The sequence below is a fragment of the Schistocerca cancellata genome, chromosome 9 (genome assembly GCF_023864275.1).
Source record: "Schistocerca cancellata isolate TAMUIC-IGC-003103 chromosome 9, iqSchCanc2.1, whole genome shotgun sequence".
Taxonomy (NCBI): Eukaryota; Metazoa; Arthropoda; class Insecta; order Orthoptera; family Acrididae; genus Schistocerca; species Schistocerca cancellata.
In genome coordinates this window covers 436,644,193-436,661,902 of record NC_064634.1, presented here as the reverse complement: position 1 = coordinate 436,661,902, position 17,710 = coordinate 436,644,193, and the positions used below count along the sequence as shown (strand labels likewise).

The following is a 17,710-nucleotide window of genomic DNA, read 5'->3' as shown; positions in this document are numbered from 1 at the left end:
TTTAGTCACTCTTCTTCCAGACAATCTCTTTAGAAGTCTCTTTATAAGGTGATACAAAACCATCAATGATGGACAGAAACCATTAAAAAAAGTTCAAGCATGCCAGACAAGGTGGTTATCAATTGAATATGCTGTATCAAGAATATACATGCAAGGTCAGAGCTAGAAACACATTTTTCCGCAGCTAAAGTGCGCAAAAGGTGTCACATGGCAGAGTTATTGAACGCTATAGGATGTGGATAAACTGACTAAAACAGAGGTTGTACTGAGTTTCAGGGAGAGCATAAGGGAACAATTGACAGGAATGGGGGAAAGAAATACAGTTGAAGAAGAATGGGTAGCTTTGAGGGATGAAGTACTGAAGGCAGCAGAGGATCAAGTAGGTAAAAAGATGAGGGTTAGTAGAAATCCTTGGGTAACAGAAGAAGTATTGAATTCAATTGCTGAAAGGAGAAAATATAAAAATGCAGTAAATGAAGAAGGGAAAAAGGAATACAAACGCCTCAAAAATGAGATCGACAGAAAGTGCAAACTGGCTAAGCACAGATGGCTAGAGGACAAATGTAAGGATGTAGAGGCTTATCTCACTAGGGATAAGATGGATACTGCCTACAGGAAAATTAAAGAGACCTTTGGAGAAAAGAGAACACCATGTATGAATATCAAGAGCTCAGATGGAAACCCAGTTCTAAGTAAAGCAGGGAAAGCAGAAAGGTGGAAGGCATATATAGAGGGTCTATACAATGGCGATGTACTTTAGGACAATATTATGGAAATGGAAGATGATGTAGATGAAGTAGACAACATTCCATTAGAACTACTGACAGCCTTGGGAAAGCCAGTCCTGACGAAACTCTACCATCTGGTGAGCAAGATTTATGAGACAGACGAAATACCCTCAGACTTCAAGAAGAATATAATAATTCCAATCCCAAAGAAAGCAGGTGTTGACAGATGTGAAGATTACCGAACTATCAGTTTAATAAGTAAAGGCTGCAAAATGCTAAAGCGAATTCTTTACAGACGATTGGAAAAACTGGTAGAAGCCCACCTTGGTGAAGATCAATTTGGATTCCGTCGAAATATTGGAACACGTGAGGCAATACTGACCCTACGACTTATCTTAGAAGAAAGATTAAGGAAAGGCAAACCTATGTTTCTAGCATTTGTAAACTTAGAGAAAGCTTTTGACAATGCTGACTGGAGTACTCTCTCTTTCAAATTCTGAAGGTGGTAGGGGTAAAATACAGGGAGCGAAAGGCTGTTTACAATTTGTACAGAACACAAATGGCAGTTATAAGAGTTGAGGGACATGAAAGGGAAGCAGTGGTTGGGAAGGGAGTGAGACAGGGTTGTAGCCTATCTCCGATGTTATTCAATCTGTATATTGAGCAAGCAGTAAAGGAAACAAAAGAAAAATTTGGAGTAGGAATTAAAATCCATGGAGAAGAAATAAAAACTTTGAGGTTTTCCGATGACATTGTAATTCTGCCAGAGACAGCAAAGGACCTGGAAGAGCAGCTGAACAGAATGGACAGTGTCTTGCAAGGAGGATATAAGATGAACACCAACAAAAGCAAAACGAGGATAATGGAATGTAGTTGAATTAAGTCGGGTGATGCTGAGGGAATTAGATTAGGAAATGAGACACTTGAAGTAGTAAAGGAATTTTGCTATTTGAGGAGCAAAATAAGTGATGGTGGTTGAAGTAGAGAGGATATAAAAGGTAGACTGGCGATGGTAAGGAAAGCGTTTCTGACGAAGAGAAATTTTTGACATCGAGTATAGATTTAAGTGCTAGGAAATTGTTTCTGAAAGTATTTGTATGGTGTGTAGCCATGTATGGAAGTCGAACATGGATGATAAATAGTATGGACAAGAAGAGAATAGAAGCTTTCAAAATGTGATGCTACAGAAGAATGCTGAAAATTAGATTGGTAAATCACATAACTAATGAGGAGGTATTGAATAGAATTGGGGAGAAGAGGAGTTTGTGGCACAACTTGACTAGAAGAAGGGATCGGTTGATAGGACATGTTCTGAGGCATCAGGGTATCACCAATTTAGTATTGGAGGGCAGCGTGGAGGGTAAAAATTGTAGAGGGAGATCAAGAGATGAATACACTACGCAGATTCAGAAGGATGTAGGTTGCAGTAGGTACTGTGAGATGAAGAAGCTTGCACAGGATAGAGTAGCATGGAGAGCTGCATAAAACCAGTCTCAGGACTGAAGACCACAACAAAAAACAACAACATGTATGCAAACGAGATTAATTACGCATATATTTCATTTTTATATCCAATATTAACTGAAATAAACAGAGTCAGTAAAATGTTTGAGTCGAAGTTACGTTACCTGCAAATCAAGTTTATATTTTTACTCAAAATATCCATGATTTCTACATCAGAGATGGTATCAGGGATTCTGCTTTGACAAGCAGTTGCTTGAAATGAAAGGGAAAGGATTACCATGGGAAGACGAAGAAATGTTGCGTAATCGGGGCATAACATTTATAACAAATGTGATAAAAAATAATAATAAAACCAACAACACACACACACACACACACACACACACACACACACACACACACACACACACACACGTTACCAGAAAATTGGTCACTGACGAAAATATTTCCATTGTAAGTGTTGAACAAGCACTTTATCACAACAAAGAAAATCCAATTGATATAATGGCTCAGTGCAGTAAAAGTGTAGAATTTGTAGCAAGAGTAGATAACCAGTGGCGGCAAATTCATTAGTTGAACTAGAATGTGACCAAAGGTACAAAAAAATTTTTTTAATGAAGTACTGCATTTTAAAGATGCTCAAGGGGAATCCAAATTTGAGGAATTAGCGACTTTTGTGATTATTCTCTTAATACAGTGTCATTCCAATGCCGATGTTGAGAGACTATTTAGCAGTACGACTGTAATAAAAAACGAGCAGAGGAATAGAATGAAGTCAAATCTTTTAACTGCTATATTAAGAATACACCGTGGTTTGAGGTTGGAAGGAAAATACTGCAATGAATATGAAATTCCAATAAACATTGTAAAACAAATTGGTATCAAAGAATTATATCAATCTGAAACTGACGATGATGACGATGCAGACAAAAATGATTCATCTGAAGAAGACAAACTCATTTAAATAAATAGCTGTTGTTTTAGACCTTTTTGTATGTCCCTGACCTAGACTTGCTGATTTATTTCTTGTATGTTCTTTTAGTGATTGTGAATATTTTATTGCTTAATAAAAATGAAAACTAATTACTAATATACTTATTGTTTTCTTTCATAATAATTTAAAAATTTAGTGGAAATTTTATTGATTACGAGAGTAGGGGAATTTTTGTTAATGGGTTTCTGGTGGTTTTTGCACTTTAAACTGGTGGGGAGCTCACTTTAACTTTTGGCAACACTGCCTCGTTCCTTATAGACCTTGCCAATTATATCCTCACATACTCCTTTGAAAGGAAGCTACATAAACAGATATGCAGCCACATGCATCCACAAGGCATTCTCCTATGCTAACTCTTTATGGATCATGTACTTGAAATCTTCCTTGCTTCCCAAAACCCCAAATTACTCATCTGGTTCAGGTTCACTGGTGATAGCTTCATGATCTGGACTGATGACCAAGACATCCTCTTCCTCATTCTTCCACAACCTTAATAGTTTCTATCCAATCTGCTTCACCTGGACCTCCAAAACCCTTCCTAGACATTGACCACTTCTGATGGCTCCGTCCATATCTCTGTGCACATTAAGCCCATTAACTACCAACAGCACCTACATTTTGACAACTATAATCCCTTCCACAGCAAACAATTGCTGCCGTACAGCCTGGTCAACCATGATAGTGTACCTGCAGTTGCAAAAATCCCCCCCCCCCTCTTCCAATCAGATACATATTACATACGACTTAGGATGCAAATTTCATCAGCTCTTCAATTCTGCCTGTAGCTGTAATGGTTTTAGTTGTGCCACAAATTCCTCTTCTCCCCAATTCTATTCAATACCTCCTCTTTAGTTATGTGATCTACCCATCTAATCTTCAGCATTCTTCTGTAGTACCACATTTCAAAAGCTTCTATTCTCTTCTTGTCTAAACTATTTATCGTCCATGTTTCACTTCCATACATGGCTACACTCCATACAAATACTTTCAGAAACGACTTCCTGACACTAAAATCAATACTCAATGTTAACAAATTCCTCTTCTTTAGAAACGCTTTCCTTACCATTGCCAGTCTACATTTTATATCCTCTCTACTTCGACCATCATCAGTTATTTTGCTCCCCAAATAGCAAAACTCCTTTACTACTTTAAGTGTCTCATTTCCTAATCTAATTCCCTCATCATCACCCGACTTAATTCGACTACATTCCATTATCCTCGTTTTGCTTTTGTTGATGTTCATCTTACACCCTCCTTTCAAGACACTGTCCATTCCGTTCAACTGATCTTCCAAGTCCTTTGCTGTCTTTTGACAGAATTACAATGTCATCGGTGAACCTCAAAGTTTTTATTTCTTCTCCATGGATTTTAATGCCTACTCCAAATTTTTCTTTTGTTTCCTTTACTGCTTGCTCAATATACAGATTGAATAACATCGGAGAGAGGCTACAACCCTGTCTCACTCCCTTCTCAACCAGTGCTTCCCTTTCATGTCCCTCGACTCGTAACTGCCATTTGCTTTCTACACAAAATTGTAAATAGCCTTTCACTCCCTGTATTTTACCCCTGCCACCTTCAGAATTTGAAAGAGAGTATTTCAGTCAACATTGTCAAAAGCTTTCTCTAAGTCTACAAATGCTAGAAACATAGGTTTGCCTGCAGGTTTGCCTTTCCTTAATCTTTCTTCTAAGATAAGTCGTAGGGTCAGTATTGCCTGACGTGTTCCAACATTTCTGCAGAATCCAAACTGATCTTCCCTGAGGTCGGCTTCTACCAGTTTTTCGTCTGTAAAGAATTCGCATTAGTAATTTGCAGCTGTGAGTTATTAAACTGATAGTTCGGTAACTTTCCCATCTGTCAACACCTGCTTTCTTTGGGATTGGAATTATTATATTCTTCTTGAAGTCTGAGGGAATTTCGCCTGTCTCGTACATCTTGCTCACCAGATGGTAGAGTTTTGTCAGGACTGGCTCTCCCAAGGCAGTCAGTAGTTCTGATGGAATGTTGTCTATTCCCGGGGCCTTGTTTCGACTCAGGTGTTTCAGTGCTCTGTCAAACTCTTCACGCAGTATCATACCTCCCATTTCATCTTCATCTACATCCTCTTCCATTTCCATTATACTGTCCTCGAGTACATCGCCCTTGTATAGACCCTTGTATAGACCCTCTATATACTCCTTCCACCTTTCTGTTTTCCCCTCTTTGCTTAGAACTGGGTTTCCATCTGAGCTCTTGACATGTTTGTCTGAATTAATTTTTGTCTTTAAAACAATGTGACTGGTTTCTCTGTCACTGGTTTTGTTTAGTTTTTATTTAGAACTGCCCTTCTTTCATATTTTCTTTATTCAGTTAGTTCAGTCATGGTGACTATCCTCGGCTATTCATTCAAACCGTTGGGTTGTACCCAACATGTGGTATGCTAGTTGACCTGCAGACAGGATTTCTTATATAAGATACAATCATTGCGCATCAAAGGTTCCACTACTTTGTGCCTGTTGGCGACAGAATCAGGTCTTTGCGTTGGTGGGCAAGGTCTAGTGGTCCCAGGGGTTTAAAATGCTGCAAGAAGCATCCCTAACACAACCCCCCCAGCCCTGATTTGTTGTAGTCAAAGTGTTAAAGATAGGAATGTAACTCACTTTCAGAGGAAGAATAAAACCCTGGAAGAAGTGGAAGACCACCACCATTCTTTTTTCATTAGCTAGTGTTGAGGGACAGAATCCTTATGGTCTTGCCTTCATGAGAGTGTTATATGAAGGAGCGGTCCTAAAAACATGAAATAGGGTACAACAGAAAAAAGGGTTAATTGCATTTAAAAGTAACTAAAAACTGGTTGAAAGAGGGACGACTAGGTAGGTTGAGGGCTCCCAGGGCCCTGTGTGTGGTGGAAGACCCCAACCCCAGCCAATCGCGTCTGCCATGAAAGCAGTTTAAAGGCCTTTTTCGCCTAAAGCTTACTTGCTGAACAGTCTTTTTGTTGTGCCTATCAGTGATTCAGTATTTGTGCTGTATGATGAGTAGCAATTATCCTTTTAATAATATTGTCATCTAACTGCAATTGATTATTCTTTTAAGCAATTTTCTACCTGAATATTTAAATATGTTGCCAATCAAAGATGGGTGAAAGGTAGAAATGCGTACTGGTATAAATAAAAATACATAATGTGACAGGTTATTGTATTTCTTAAAGTAAAGGGGATACCAGTTCCAGTGGTGTGGCAGATCACATTGGAGACGTCTTTGAAAATCTTGTCCATATAAAGTAATGCAGAGGGGACAGAGGTGATGGTTGAGGTATATAATTGCCAGCTGGGCCTTTGGAGAGCCCATCGCGGCAACTGGTCCATCGGGTGTTGATGAGGAAGAGAGAGTATCACAGGAAAGTGATCACGGTCACAAACATCATCATATAGCAACTGTTGTGGTGAAGCTGCAAGATAGGAGAAAAAGATCATAAAGCCAATAGCTGAAAAGGTATCATGAGCTACACTAAAGTGGGCAGGGGTATTATAATTGAAGAAACAAAGATGAAGATTTTCTAAGAAAGCTGGTCAATCAGAAGGCTCATGCCACATGGTACTCCCTTGTAAGTAGTGGTGTCTGTTAAAATTCCTAAGAACGGTAGGAAGTGGTGGTGGGAGTTGGAGGGGGGTGGAGGACATTTGATTGACTAAGGTCCTTAATTTAAGGTGGGTAAATGTCCTGCCTGGGGGAAAAATAAAAATTGCAAATAGCGAGCGCTGAGGTTATTCACAACACACTACTATTGTTGTTGCGGTACGGAGAGCATCCAATTGCTGATGACAGATGTCCAAAAAAACATATAAATCCCTTTTGCTTTATTGATAGCAAAACTTATGTCTGGACAAGTTGCTATTGAGAGATACGTAAGACATCCAGTTGCCTTGCTATAGGGAATGGAGGACGAAATTGCTTCTGTTTCATTCTGATCATTTTCTTCATATCCAATGGGAGTTGAATTCATGTTACATTCTGCCATTCGAAATCTTTCCAGTATTTCTTTCGTGTACTTTTCTGGACTTATCATAATTGCGCCATTTTAATTTTGTTTTATTTTTATGCCAAGAAAACTGTCAAGAGTCCCTAATGTTATATCAAATTCACATTGCAAAGTGTTCAGAAACGCTGCTATTTCTTCTTCGTCACTGCCAACAATTAGGCCGTCATCAACGTAAATAGCTACATAAAGTCTTTTTTCAATGCATTTGCCATGAAACAAACAAGGATCTGCAGCACTGTTCCGAAAACCTGCTTTCTCCATAACACCCATAAACCGTTTGTTCCAGCAGCGTGGTGCTTGTTTTAGTCCATAGAGACTCCGTTTCAGAAGACACACTCTATGTGAACTAACTTTAAAGCCTTCTGGTTGTTCCATGTATACTTCATCTTGAAGTATTCCATTCAAAAATGCCGTCTTCACATAAAACTGTTTCAACACCAGTTTTTTTTTAAAGCAGCTACCGCTAGCAAAACTCTAATGGTGTCATAACGTGCAACAGGACTAAATGTACCTTCATAATCTATTCCTGCTTGTTGAATATATCCTTTAGCAGCTAATTGGGCTTTGAAGTGAGTGTTTCCATCAACTGAAACTTTTCGACGTAGAAACCAACGATTTTGTAATACTTTGGCATTCATAGGACGTTCAACTAACACCCAAGTATTGTTTCTCTTTAGTGATTCTAGTTCTTCATTGACAGCTTGCATCCAATTTTCTTTCTTATTCGACTGTAATACATCAGAAAAACAGTTTGGATCTTTTTGTTCGCCAGCGGTAAGTTTTGAAAACATCAAGAACTCACCATTTTCTATCCAGGCTGGTTTTCTTCGTTGTCTTCTGTTCTCCAGTTCATCTACGTTACAAGATTCTGATGCTTTGGTTTTCAGGAATTCTGCTGATTTTTTTGTTATTGCCATCTGATCCTGACTTCCTCCAGGTTCAAGTCTGTTAAGGTTTTCTTCACTTTGACTTCCTCCAGAAGCAGACTGATGAGGAATGTCTAAGGTAATGTGATCACTGTATGAGCTACACACTATCTCTGGTTTAAATTTTATATCATGACTCAAGACAACTTGCCTTTTGGAAGGAACCCAGACCCAAAATCCATATTTGTCATTGACATACCAAACGAGTTGTCCAAAAACAGCTTTGTCATCAAATTTTGAACGGAACTGTTTGCTTATATGAACATAGCAACCTGTGCCAAAAATTCTGAGATGATCAAGTTTTCACAGTGATCGATTGTACCACAACTCATAATGGAAATTTGTCTGGAACTGAAGACCTTCCAGTACAATTTAAAATATAGATGGCTGTATTGCCTGCTTCTGCCCACAGTCCTCTTGGTAGCTTTCTTGTGTTTAGCACCGAACATGCAGCTTCAACAATTGCTCTGTTTTCACGTTTGGCCACACGGCTTTGTTCAGGAGTATACGGTGGAGAAATCAGTAATTCTAATCCTTTATCCATGAGTAATTTCTTAATGAAGTAGTTGTTAAATTCCTTACCTCCATCACATCGAAATTATTTAACAACATGTCGTCTGGTTTGTGCTTCATTTAAAAACTGCTTAAGCATATCGTACACTTCATGTTTGTGCTTAAGAAATAAAATTCGACGAAATTTACTGAAATTATCTTTAAAACATGCATAATATCGAGCATCTCCAAACGAGACTGTACTCATTGGTCCATTGACATCTTCCTTTTTCGTGAGTTATACGCAACCAATGCAGTTACATCCATTTTACTTTGTTCACGCAGTTCAATAGCACAAAGTTTTTCAATAATAAGTTCAATTTCTGGTTTTCAGTCGGTATTATGTCCCAGAGATCTTTAAAATTATCATATTCCTTTCCCAGAGTAGATAAAATTCGACCATTTAATATTCTTTCAGACAACGTATTCTCTTCATGTTCGTTAATTCATCATTTAAATTTACAAATAGCTTTTGTAACTTATCAACGTGTGAGCTAATATCTTCTGTTTAGTCACATTTGAAACGGAAGAATGTTTCAATTAACATGTTCAAGCGTTGCATGCTACTACATTCAAATCTCTCATGTAGTTTGTCCCATATTTCTTTCGAGTTTCTGCACGTCAATACAAGTTCAGTTACTGCTTTGCTTAGCGCACTTGCTATCAAACTTGCCACTTTCACGTCATTCTTTTGCCATTCTGCATACGCTGCCTTCTGTTCACTTGTTGGTTCCCGAGGCATCACCGCGGGTTGACGCATACCAATAATAATGTCTTCCAGTTCATATGAATGGAGTACCATAGAGAGAAAAAAAAAAAAAAAAAGCTATTTGTTCAGTTTCACATATCCTGGGCCCATAACCTGTTGCAAATTATTGAGTCTGAACAATATGGCTTCATTTAAAATGGTACATTTCTTTAGGATACGCTTAACTGGGAAAAACGAACTTCAAGGAGATCATATATACACAAAACATACTTCATGAAAATACCAAGGATTACTACATTGAACATTAAAAACATTTTTCCTTTTTTACAACACCTGTCCCGAGATACAGGCCCCCAAAGATGACACTGTGAACACCATTTTGAAGATGCAAATTTTGGAAAAATATTTAATATGCTGTATCTCTGTAACAGTTCTAAATAATTGATTACAGTTTTGTTTTATTTGAAAGATAATTGCTTTATGATTACAATGGTATCCTCCGTTTGGACATATCTGTCAAAGTTCTTTTACTGTTGGCTTTGAATTTTTTTTATAATCTACAAATTTTATTTCAAAAATGCTAATCCAGAAAAGTTAGATTTTTTTTCTGTTGATTAGTACCATGTCTGTAAAGGAGAGCTTCAACTTTTAAACTGGATAGGTTTTATTAATTTTTTTTTTTAACTTTTAAGGGTATTGTATGTCTTCACTGAAGTTGTTTCTTACTAAATTCTTTGTTACAGTGTTTATTTCTATTGTCTTTGTTGTAGTTATTTCTTTCACTTTGTTGTGGCTGATCATTGCAGGTTTCTGTATTGCAGTTGTTCAGTGCTTATTTGTTTACTGAAGAGGCTTGTAAGAAATTTGAGACCATCCAGTGCATTCTGTGTTTTTGTGAGGAATTTGCCAGTTGACACAGTTGCAGTGAGTTTTGTGAAAAGGACTTTTTGAAATGTCTTCTGACTGGGACCACAGGAGAGTGAAGTGTGCTCACTATTTGCTTATCCATAAAAGAGTGATATATAAAACAAAAAACAAAAACAGACTTTGCTCAGGTTGGGAATAAGTGTTTTCATTTGAAGACTCTGTTGCAAAGTGAAGATGTTTCCAGTGACGACTTTGTGTGTTCTAAATGTTTTGACAGAATAACAACAATGATAGTACCTGAACAAGGTAAAGCCTCCCACAGTGCAGATGATGCAGATTTTGCATCAATAGAGGAAGAATTAAATACCTTGAATTATTCAACTACAGAGGTAGGTGTTAGTCCTGTTCAGAAACCATGGTCAGTTGAGTCATACGCTCTATGCATCAAGAAAGCACAGAGAAATTACTAAAGCTATGGATGAATACACTACAGCAAAACTGACCACACTCTTCGAAGTAGAAATTCCATATTCAGCAGAAAATGAACCAAAGCACTCTTGCACCTCTTGCCAGAGATTTTTCACAAATATCAATTCACCTGTTGAATACTGTGGATCCTACAGTGAAAAGGTGCGAATTTTAATTATTATTCCAGAGACATTTTCAAAGAAAACAATTTTGAACCACATTCCATTAGTATCAAAGTAAATGGTAGACAAATCAGGAAATGTGAGCTCTGTAAAAGGAGTCTTTGGAAGACCAGATCTCTATTATGGTCATCCTGTAGAAGCAGATTTCTTCTGGAAGATAAATGGGATCGTTCTCGCCCGAGTGCCAGCAAGAAGGACACTATAACTATAACAGTTGAAGGTCAAAAACTTGTGAAAGTGAAGAGGTACATGACTCACAGCATTAAAGAATTTTCTGCAATTTATAAGAACTACTATACAACTTCACATATTGGAAGACCAAATTTTATGCACTACGACCTAAGTGGGTAGTTTCATACCCCCCTAGAGACGTCTGTGTCTGTACTGCGCGAATTTTGAACTTTGTGTGGTAACTGTGAAGAACTTACAGGAGCATGTGACATATGACACAATGGTTGGCGTGTCAAGTCAATAGTAGTCTGTGACATAAAGGGAGATGATGATAAGGATTATGTTTGGTTTGTGGGGTGCTCAACTGTGCTGTTATCATTGCCTGTGCAAATTCCCAAACTTTGCTCAGTCCAATCTCGCCACTTTCATGAATGATGATGATGAAATGATGAGGACAACACAAAGACCCAGTAGTCTTGAGGCAGGTGAAAATCACTGACCCCGCTGGGAATCGAACCCGGGACCCCGTGTTCAGGAAGCGATAAAGGGAGAGACTTGTTTGTTTCAAGTATGTGGTGACTGCCCTGGAAAGGGAGGACTGTCTTTACAGACACTTGGCCTGGAAGTCATAGCAGATAACTATGGAGAAATTACATATGCGACACGGGAGGAAAATAAACTAATTAAGAAAACCGTTGCCTTCGACAGTTTCATTGATGAACTTTGTAAATGGTTAGTGAAAGCAGTATCACACCACCATCTGAAGAAATTGCAACAACACATTGCAGAAGTGAAAGGACTCTGCTTAAATCTACCGCACTACGCTACACTGCTAATCCTCTACACTTCATGAAATTTGGCATCAGGGTCGCAAGCACACCGTCAGCTGCGCACTTTTTAGGAGCTTTTTTTGCACGCGCAACTGGCATCACGCAATTGCCTTACAGGCCAAAAACATACAGATCTGATTAACGATGTGACGGTTCTCAGTATGCACATCTAGCACATACCACTCAACTACAAGTTTATGTCAGTTGCCACCAAGTGGTACCAAACGGTAGCAGACTTTTATCCCCATTTGCTTGGCATAAATCCCTCTAGACGGTAGCACACTTTGCAGACTTGCCAGTTCACTCACTATATAGTAAAATTAGATCAGACATCAGTACATGTTCTAGTTATCCTGATAGAAAAATCAATTTTTTGGAATTCTAAAAGAGATGTAGTATGGTGTAGTTTATTAAGTTCTGTATTTTTGTCATATAGTAATTCGTTTCAGGCACTGAGAACCATAAAGCACATCATCATCGATTGTGAGACTGTAGCATTTACTCATGCTTCTGACATCTGTTGATCTTATGGCGAGTCAGGTTTATCTGTGCTGTAGGTCCACATTATATATATGAATGTTCACAACAAACTGTCTCACTGGTTTCTCTAATATTCACTTAAATGTGTGATAAATGACGGTGTGCTTTTGGCCTTTATGGTTCTCAGTGCCTCATTTGTGTTCTAGCCAAATTACCATATTGGTAGATGGTATAACCTGAATTTAATCATTTCCCCATATGGCAGTTTGAGTTTGGACTTTGTTGTTTACTGTGCAAAGACTGGCTTTCATGTGGTGCCAACATGAACTCTGTTGAATCTGTTTCAAGTGTTAACAGAAAACAAAATTACCTGTAAAAGTTAGCCACAAAGGAATTAAGGACTCCCATACCACATCTGTTGACTGAGAAAGGGATGAAATTAAATAAGTGTGCCTACAAGCAAAAATTTAACATTTAAGTGTGTAATAAGTGTAAGTTGTTGTTTGGGTGCCACATAAGAACTTTCAGCCGGGAAATTACTTCCTTAACTAGTACATGTGTTAGAGATCTTAAACAATTATCCAAAAAAATAAAATAAAAATGCACACAAACTCCCACTTACACAAAAATGTGAAGCAGAGAGGAGCAAAAGCTTTAACATTATTTCGTTCTTGCCCTAAACTGCATTTAATTTCGCACAAAACATTAAAATTCAACAAAAACAATTCTTTCTTTTTTCAGACAAGTTATATAATAATAATAATAATTCCCGTGGAGACCCGGGAAAAGAATAGGCCTTCGGTATGTTCTGCCAGTTGTAAAAGGCGACGAAAAGAACAAACCACTAATAGGGCTAACCCCCCTTTTAGTGTGATTACTTGGTTCAGGACAGAACTAAAGAAGCCTCGGACAAGCGCCGTCATGGTCGGGGACGATGCTTGAACCCTATGCCCGCCCACAATGGTAACGACACTGCTAGCCAACTGGAAAATGATTTAAATCCAAATAGAAGTGTTTTGCAAGATATGCTTCCTGCAACCACCCTAGAAGGAAAACAAAGACAGAGGAAGAGATGGTCAGATGAAGTTAATCAACACCTCATGTTCTGTTATTACCAAGCAACAAACCTAGGAACCAACACAACTGGATACAGATCACAAGTATACACAACATTTATTATTAGATACCCAGACTTAAAATTTTTAACAGAACAAGATACCCCAGTCAGAATTAGAAAACATCAAACAACAAGTACAACAAATACTAGAACAAAATAATGTGCAATCAGAAGAAGAAGAAAATATAGTAACGGACTCAAACATCCCAGAGAAAACAAACAAACAAAGAACAAAACGCGTCAATTAAACAATCAGAGGAAAACGACATCTTAAGACAGCCACCAGAACAAGCACAAATAGAACACGAAGTGACACACATGTTAGATATAGAAGAAAAATTTCAGCTGACATATGTAGAATACAAAGACACAAATACAGACAATTAGACCATTCTTGCATAGACCACCAAATAACCCACAAGTCGAAACAACAATGACAACTATCAACACAATCATACACAACAAAATAAATGAAAACAACTATGGAAGAGTTACAACTACTGGTTTATGTAGGAGCACTCACTACACTAAATATACACACTAGGCAGAGATCAGAACCAACCAACCCACAAAACCAGTATGGCAACACAGGCTACAGATCAGAATAGAAAAACTGAGAAAAGACATCGGACAGCTAACACAATTTATAAGAAATGAAATATCAGACAAAAAACGAAAAAGGTTAGGTAAAATCTCACAGCAAGAAGCAATAGAGCAATTAGATGAAAAGAAGCAGAAATTACAAGCATTGGCCAAACGACTTAGAAGATACAAAAAAAGTGAAAATAGAAGGAAACAAAACCAAACATTCAACACAAACCAAAAGAAATTTTACCAGACAATAGATAACACACACATAAAAATAGACAATCCACCAAACATAACAGACCTGGAACACTTCTGGAGCAACATATGGTCAAACCCGGTACAACATAACAGGCATGCATGGTGGATACAAGCAGAAACAGACTCATACAAGATGATACCACAAATGCCTGAAGTGATAATTTTGCAGCATGAAGTCACCCGAGCAATTAATTCTACGCACAATTGGAAAGCCCCTGGAAATGATAAAATAGCAAATTTCTGGCTAAAGAAGTTCACCTCAACACATTCACATCTAACTAAATTATTTAACAGTTACATTGCAGACCCATACACATTCCCTGATACACTTACACATGGAATAACCTATCTGAAACCTAAAGATCAAGCAGACACAGCAAACCCAGCAAAATATCGCCCCATAACATGCCTACCAACAATATACAAAATATTAACTTCAGTCATTACACAGAAATTAATGACACATACAACAAAGAACAAAATTATAAATGAAGAACAAAAAGGCTGCTGCAAAGGAGCACGAGGATGTAAAGAGCAACTGATAATAGATACAGAGGTGACATATCAAGCTAAAACCAAACAAAGGTCACTACTCTACGCATACATTGATTACCAAAAAGCTTTTGATAGTGTACCCCACTCATGGTTACTACAGATATTGGAAATATACAAAGTAGATCCTAAATTGATACAGTTCCTAAACATAGTTATGAAAAACTGGAAAACCACACTTAATATCCAAACAAACTAATAATATCACATCACAACCAATACAGGTTAAGCGTGGAATATACCAAGGAGACTCATTAAATCCTTTCTGGTTCTGTCTTGCTCTGAACCCACTATCCAACATGCTAAATAATACAAATTACGGATATAATATTACTGGAACATACCCACACAAAATCACACATTTGCTATACATGGATGACCTAAAACTACTGGCAGCAACCAATCAACAACTCAACCAATTACTAAAGATAACAGAAGTATTCAGCAACGATATAAATATGGCTTTTGGAACAGACAAATGTAAGAAAAATAGCATAGTCAAGGGAAAACACACTAAACAAGAAGATTACATATTGAATAACCACAGTGACTCCATAGAAGCGATGGAAAAAACAGATGCCTATAAATATCTACGATACAGACAAAAAATAGGAATAGATAATACAAATATTAAAGAACAACTAAAAGAAAAATATAGACAAAGACTAACAAAAATACTGAAAACAGAATTGACAGCAAGAAACAAGACAAAAGCTATAAATACTTATGCATACCAATATTGACCTACTCATTTGTAGTGAAATGGAGTAACACAGACCTAGAAGCACTCAATACACTTACACGTTCACAATGCCACAAATATAGAATACATCACATACATTCAGCAACAGAAAGATTCACATTAAGCAGAAAGGAAGGAGGAAGGGGATTCATCGACATAAAAAGCCTACATTATGGACGGGTAGACAATTTAAGAAAATTCTTTCTAGAGCGAGCAGAAACTAGCAAAATACACAAAGCAATCACTCATATAAATACATCGGCTACACCACTGCAATTTCATAACCACTTCTACAACCCTTTAGATCACATAACATCAACAGATACGAAGAAAGTAAATTGGAAAAAGAAAACACTACATGGCAAGCACCCGTATCATCTAACACAGCCACACATCGATCAAGACGCATCCAACACATGGCTAAGAAAAGGCAATATATACAGTGAGACGGAAGGATTCATGATTGCAATACAGGATCAAACAATACACACCAGATATTACAGCAAGCATATTATTAAAGATCCCAACACCACAACAGATAAATGCAGACTTTGCAAACAACAAATAGAAACAGTAGATCACATCACAAGTGGATGTACAATACTAGCAAATACAGAATACCCCAGAAGACATGACAATGTAGCAAAAATAATACATCAACAGCTTGCCTTACAACATAAACTTATAAAACAACACGTTCCCACATACAAGTATGCACCACAAAATGTACTGGAGAATGATGAATACAAATTATACTGGAACAGAACCATTATAACAGATAAAACAACACCACATAACAAACCTGACATCATACTCACCAATAAAAAGAAGAAAGTAACACAACTAATTGAAATATCCATACCCAATACAACAAATATACAAAAGAAAACAGGAGAAAAAATTGAAAAATACATCCAACTGGCTGAGGAAGTCAAGGACATGTGGCATCAGGATAAAGTTGACATTATACCAATTATACTATCAACTACAGGATTCATACCACACAATATCCACCAGTACATCAATGCAATGCAGCTACATCCAAACTTATATATACAATTACAGAAATCCGTAATTATTGATACATGTTCAATTACCCGAAAGTTCCTAAATGCAATATAACATATACCATACAGTTAAAAGGAAGTGATGCTTGATCAAGGTCCGCGTCACTTTCCATTTTTAACCAGACTTAACGTCTGAGAAAGTAAAGAAATAATAATAATAATAATAATAATAATAATAATAATAATAAATACTACTACTACTACTGATCTTACTATTGTTGATGGTGGTTGTAGTTGTATAAATATCTTCATAAGCATAACTGTTACACAGAAGATACTATTAATTTCACACTCTCATATTTATCTGAATCTAAAAATTTATGAACACCCAGACTGTATACTCACGAGCCGCAGCTGCTCAAATGCCTGACCAGGTAAAGTAAACACTAGGTGCTGTCAAAGAAGAGCCAGATATCAGTGCAAGACAAATGGCCATGGCATGCAGTACATCTCCAAGGTCAGCATGGAGAATACTTCACAAGCAACTGGTGTACCAGTATCATCTACAATGTGTGCAGAGCCTTACGCCTGCCGATCATCCACCATGGGAGAACTTTTGTCGATGGTTTGTTACACAACCTATCAATCCATTGTTTGTCTTTTCAGTTTTGTTTACAGATGAGGCAACTTTGAGAAGAAATAGAGTATCAAATTTACACAACCAACAATCCCCAAGCTATAGTACAGGATAGACTTCAGGTCAGGTGACTCAGGTGGTGAAACAGGCACCAAGGTCACAACTGTGAAGTTGTAGAGCATGCTCTGCAACACAATGATGTGTGTTGTCGGTATGGCATAGGTATGGGCATAAGCAGAGGGTGTATACTGAAACTACATAATATCCTGTTGCAGAGCATGCTCTACAATATGACTGTCATCATCTCAGTGCCTGTTCCACCACAAGGGCCATCTGGATTCTTCCCCTGGGCACCAGTTTATCAGAACTCCACGGGTGGGAACAGTGCTCCAACATATTCTTGGTTCTCGCCACCCA

At 37.6% G+C, this 17,710-nt stretch overlaps 1 protein-coding gene across 4 annotated transcripts in view; it reads right to left on the bottom strand.

Annotated features, from left to right (window-relative positions):
* The window catches only part of LOC126100195 (vacuole membrane protein 1-like), a 99,538-nt gene that overhangs the window by 42,768 nt on the left and 39,060 nt on the right, over positions 1-17,710 (bottom strand). The window lies entirely within an intron of this gene.